Raw genomic sequence first — 6,416 nt, 5'->3', positions numbered from 1 at the left:
CAATGTAACTCTTTTTGGAATCATTTTCCATGCAGATGGTGACTGCATAGAATGTCTTGGGTTTCTAGAACTGTCCTGATTTCAAGAAAATATATTGACTTCTCTAAAGCACACTGCATGATATCAGATTGGTTTCCTTTGTCAGAATTTTCATATAACTGGATTCTTAATTCTATGTCAAACTATGCAACTTGGAAAATGCAGTCACTCTTCCTAGGCTCTATTTAAAGGCTTCATGATTCTTCAAGGCTCTACTTAACCCGGTTGAGACACTGATTCTTTTCAGAAGTATGAACCCCTCTTCCTCACACAGTAACCACCAACTTCTCTTACATGAAGTGTTACAAGAAAAAACCTCATATCTTCACGTATTGGAAATATTGCCTCTACCTCCCCGCACTGTTCATGCCCACAATTTTGCAGAGACCACTGTGCAGTCTCACTGGGACTCTGTGGGTGGAGTTTCCTGTTAAGTGAATGACAGAGCTCAGATGCAACTGGTACTCAGTGATTCTGGTGGAACATATCGACTGTAAGAACAAAATTTATCTGGACTCGGGATTTTACACCCTCCAGACCAAGGGCGAAGGCACCTCAGCCACTGGCAAAGAGTCATGAAGAGACACTGGGGAGCTCTGCTGGGTCTTCTGTGGGTCCAGGTTTGCTGTGAGTTGGGGCGTCCCAGATGGGGGACTAGGAAGTGTTCCACAGCTGACAGTGGGAGGGCAGGAAGGGAGAGCTGACAAAAGCTCCTAGAGGGTCTTACATCCTCATGGGTGTTTCTTCGAATATTGTACAATTTATAAACTGCATCAATCACTCACCGGTGACACCATTTGTGTTTGTTTTTCTCTTTCCAAGCAGGGGTGCGAGGGATGAAGGTGGAGCAGAGTCCTACAGCCCTGAGCCTCCAGGAGGGAACCAGCTCTACTCTGAGGTGCAATTTTTCTACCACTGTGGACAATGTGCAGTGGTTCAGACAGAATCCTGTGGGCGGCTTCATCAATCTGTTTTTCATGACTTCAGGGATGAAGCAGAATGGAAGATTAAACTCCACAATGAACTCTAAGGAACTGTATAGTACCCTGCACATCACAGCCTCCCAACTGGAAGACTCAGCCACCTACCGCTGTGCAGTGGAGGCACAGTGCTCCCAGGTGCTCTGTAGCCTGTACCCAAACTGCAGCTGAGCCTGCAGCCCCACCCCTTCCATGGGGCAGGCATGTTGCCCCCACAGTAGCCTTTGCACAGCAAGCTGGGGCAATCTGGGCTCTGCAGAGCCCCAAAGGAGGTGGCAGTAAACCTTGTTGATAAATTATTACAAAATAAAAGTTTATACATGGACATTGCAATAAAAAAAATCTCAGAGAGATACTAGAATTCTCAAAAAGTTTAGAAATTTATTTTGAAAATCACTGAAACTTTGGAAAGCAAATATCCATAGGCTTAGAAATAGAAATTAAATGTAAAGATAATAGCTTCAATGAAAAGAATGTAATTTTGATGTGAAAGTTGAACTAATTCAAAGAGCCAAATATTATCACAAAGGATAGTTTAAAATTAATTTTGCTTGTAATTAAAGACATAGTGATAGATTGCATAAACAAGCATTCTGAATTATATACAAATCATGAAGCCATTTTTAGATTGAGACTTACATGAAACTGATTGGTATGAAGAGTTAAATCATTTGTAGAAAAATTTTTCCACTAGACATCAGCTCTAGATTTACTAGAATTTGTATTTCATACTCTTTTGTCATGTGTTTATGCTGATGTTTTCACAGCTTATAAAGTACTCTTAAAAGTTCTAGTGTCTGTTGCAGAAACAGAAATATCCTTCTCAAAATTAAAAATTATCAATAATTATTTTACAATCTTACATTTCTCAACAGCAACTGACATTGCTTTCAATGACATTAACTGAAATGAAACTAAAGGTATAAATTTTAACAACCTAATAAATTAATTTTCAGAAAAGCAAGCTAGGAAAACCTTATTATTGCCAAGATTCACACTAACAAAGTGTTATTAGTTACTGTATTATATAAAACTATGACCCAAAAATATGTTTTTGCAATTTGTAAGTCTATGTTGTTATTTATGTATCATTATAAATCCTACTGTTTTTTTATAAATAAGAAAATATTTTTTAAAGAGAGCTTTATATTTTATTTCATAATGTCACTTTTCCCTGCTTTTTGAACAAGGGTCCTCAAATTTTTATTTTTCACTGGATCCCACAAATTATACACTCATCCCTGGCTGGGAATTTTGAACACCCAAGTTAAACTTGGAAGGAGAGAGTTAGAAGCCAGAAACCAATTATGCTGTTTAAGAAAGTGTTTTTCCCTTTGCATATGAGTAAGCTCAGCCACCTCCTCCAGGTTCTACAAGTTGCTGAGTTTTTTGTTTTTTCTCACAAGAAGTACGTGATATGTTATAGATATACACAATAAGAAATAAGTCTCTGAAAAGGAACATCCTGCTTACTCAAGTCTCAGCCACAGAGTCCATCCCCATCTCACTGCCTATGGTGACCTCTATACTCAGTGGAAAAGTCCCATTTATTCTATTTTAGTGTGGATTTAGTTTCTCCTTGATCCATCGTTGATCTTACAGGAGAAATGAAAACCCAGATAGGACTTCGTTCTGAGGACCCTGTCTCTGCCACTGAAGAGGACCCAGGCTTGGTTAGGGACAACCTCAGACCCACTAGATTGCATGCGGATGTGAAAATTGTCTTGGTCTTCCCTGATTTCCTCCCCACTTTCACACCACTTCACATTGCACAGGACCAGTCCTAAAAAAATATTTGCTCTGTTAAATAGTATAAAGGAATTTGAGAGCTTGAAGAGCCCTTAGAAATCCTTTGTCCAACTTCATTTTACAAATATAGAAACTAAATTCAAGACGCCAGTATGAAACAATTAAATAGTAAATGAGGTGAGAGTAGAAAGAAACTGGATTTCCTCACTTCCTCTTTAGACTTCTTTTCCCTGCTTCCTTCCTGAAGAACCATACTGCTGAGCGAAGAGAAACCGCCCAATGCAAGCCCACCCCACTGAGATGTGGTCCAAATTGTCGGGGGGATGGCTACAATTAACATAAGGAACACTGCTGAACAGAGCATATTCAAACTCTAACGTTCTGTTCTGGATACATAACTTGAAAGGGCAAATATTGACCTCAAGTATCTGCCTCTAAGAAGATGTAAAGTTGCCCAATGTAGGATTTGGGAATTCTATCCTATGGAAGACGGATGATAGAATAGAGGAAGATCCTTAGAATAAAGAATTTTTATATATGTACACACACATTTTATATTTGCATACAAATTTACATGTTGATTTGTGATTCTTTGTCATAGCTGTTCTTAAATCTTTAAGGATGTGAAACGTGGAAGATGATTATATTTATTCCCCATAATTCCAGAGAATCAGTGACTACAAGTCACAGGAAAGGGGCTTCTACTTCTGGAAATGAGATAGTCTTGATTTCCCAGGAATCACTTCTCATGATCAGTTCTTTAGGATCAGTTACCTAATTGTACTCTTCCCCTAGCAGACACAAGCTATATTTAGACTTCCCTAGATTTTTTTTTTCTTATAGAGGTAATTGGAAAATATCAATTTATTAAAGTAGATGAGAAAGGGTTTTGGTAGAGGGAGGTAATTCTGAAAATTTACAGGACAGAGAAATTTTGTGAATGTCTTGAGGAGAGAACATTGTAGTGGAGTTTGGGAGAAATATGATAGAGAATGGAATCTGAGCAAGCAATAGCCAAGACAGAAGAGATCCATGCCAGGAAAGCTGGCTTATACTTTTGAGGAAATTCCACTAAGGATATGAGTCAGGCATTGCATTTAGGATATGCCATCCCTTTCAATCAGAAAATAAAAGCCCCCGTAGATAAACATACGTATGGTTACATTTTTGAATCTGCAACCTGATGTTTTCTGAGAATTTCTACTCTTTCTCTCATACATTGCAGTATATAATCCACATAGTCATAGGAATAGATTTCTTAAAGCATGTCATATTTCTCATTGCAGATCAACCCAATCTATGGGTCAAACTCTTTCCTAACTTTTCCCCCTGCTCTCTTATCATTGAGATTTGATCTTTTATCTCTTATCACAATCATCTTTACTGAAGGAACTTTCCACATGTTGACTATTGGTACTGTCAATTCTCTGGGAATAGCAAGACGAGCTTAGATGAGCAGAGTCTGAGATAATAGGTATTTGAAATATTGCATGATCTTCTCTCTTTTACTCTGATTTTTGGCTTACATATTCCCTTTAGAAAGTGTTTTTCTCCATAACAGACAAATGAGGATGGTAGATTTGGTTGAAAAGGAAGGTTGTATATTTTCTTTGCTTAAGAGAGTGAATCTTGGTGCTTTCCTGACTTCAAACATGTAAACCCAATCCATCGCTGAATAAACACCAATAGCATCTATCTCTTTCCACCTTATTAGCAATGACTCAGTAGTATGCAGAGACATAAATCTTGATCTCTACATTCTTACTGTGCATTTAATCTCTGATCAGAGACCTAATTTGTTTAACCTGTTGCTACCTTTATGTGTCTAATTCATTCACAGGCGCAGGATAAACAGAACGTTTAACCAGTGAGTTCAGTAGTTAGAGTTGTGACCACAAGATGGTAGTGCACCTCTGCTGAGGCATAAGATGTGGAGGGTTCATTTTAGTGCAGTCTGAATGAACAGGCTTATGGCAGAAGCTGAGTTTTTTTCTTATTGGCTGGGTAGGCAATGTGAAAAACCACTATGATGTTAGAGAAAAGAAGGAATAATCTGATAACAGAAGTAGCTCTGCTAGCTGAAGATTACAAGTGTGTAATTGATCCTAATTGGAAGGAACAATGAAGACATCCATTCAAGCTTTTCTCATGTTCTTGTTGCTGCAGCTAGACTGTGAGTTGAGGGATTTAGGGAAACAGAGTATATCAGTGGGTATTCTTTAGAAGTCCAGGAAGGAGATTGGCTTTACTCAGGTTTCCTCTAGTTACCACAGAAAAGAAAAAGAACATTCTGGGGCGTAATCACCTGGGAAACTTTCTCTTTTTTTTTACTTTTTCTTTCTGCATAGGGATCAGCCAAGGAGAGAATGTGGAGCCGCATCCTTCTACCCTCAGTGTACAGGAGGGAAACAGCTCTGTTATCAACTGTTCTTATTCAGACCATAACTCAGACATCTCTTCCTGCACATCACAGCTACCCAACCTGGAGACTCAGCTGTCTACTTCTGTGCAGCGAGTACACATTGCTTTCCAGGCACCTGCAACCTCTACTCACACCCATGACTGGGGCAGCCCACTTTCCGTTGGCACAGACCTTCAGTTATAGCATTTGTCATATTGTGTGTCTGCAAGTGGAAACTAATGTATTAGAAGTTAAAAGCGTATAATAAGAAGATTAGGTTAAAGATGATCCAGAAAGTGTTAGAATATTTTGTTGGATGACTGTTGCCTAATGGATTCTTGAAGGGAGTTAGTAATGTTTTATTTTGAAATTCAGACTTAAAGACGACTTTATATTTGCTATTCAGACTCTTCTCATATAAATAAATTCTTAGTAACAATATCACATTCCTATTATGAATGAACATTTAACTCTTGTTTTTCAAAAATTGTGTACGTTATTTTTTGCTGATTATAAGATATTACATGCTAAATATAGAAAATATGGAAAATATATGAATGTGAAATTGATAATCTGCACCCAGATAATTTATTGCTAATATTTGGTGTACTCTCTTCATAAATTCTAGTATAATTAGGATTCTGATTTTTCCCACTTAATATTATATCTTGAATTGAGCATTCTCAATTTCATTGTCTTCTCTAATACCTGCTTTTTAACAGCTCTGTGAGAGATTTTCACAAGTCATGACTATATTTTATTTTCTTCCTCTCTATATTTTGTGATAAAATTTGTGCTCTGACCACTTTCTAGTCTAGCAAATGTGACTTGAGTTTTCCATTAGAGCCAAGTGATGTATATATTGTTTGTGTGTTTGACGGAAATTAAAATAGGAAGTGATTTATTCAAGAATGTGAGTTTAAGATTAGACTCACAAAACTATTCTTTTTTTTTTTTTCAAATTTTGTTAGTATATGTTCACATTTATCTCATACAATTTAGAAGGGAAAGTTGTGTCTTTTAGTCAGTGCTACATAGCACACTCTGGATAATCTGCTATATATTCAAAATTTTAATTTAAATTTTAATAAGCTTTGTGATTAAATTCAATTTATAAGTTGGTTTGTGAAGAATAAACTCCTGAACGTGTATATTTGATTATCGAAGAACATAGTGTGTCTTTCCCTTTATCTATGCCTTTCTCCATAAATCTCTGTTGTTTTAAGATAATTAAGTTTATTCCTAGA

General features: G+C 37.1%; 1 pseudogene; it reads left to right on the top strand.

The window, feature by feature from the left end:
• Positions 1-532: 532 nt before the first annotated feature.
• LOC131405455 (uncharacterized) lies at positions 533-5,373 on the top strand (annotated as a pseudogene).
• The last annotated feature ends 1,043 nt before the right edge of the window (positions 5,374-6,416 follow it).

The sequence above is a fragment of the Diceros bicornis genome, chromosome 5 (assembly GCF_020826845.1).
Source record: "Diceros bicornis minor isolate mBicDic1 chromosome 5, mDicBic1.mat.cur, whole genome shotgun sequence".
Lineage (NCBI taxonomy): Eukaryota > Metazoa > Chordata > Mammalia > Perissodactyla > Rhinocerotidae > Diceros > Diceros bicornis.
The sequence above is the reverse complement of the archived record's forward strand: the minus strand, read 5'-3'. Positions and strand labels throughout refer to the sequence as shown.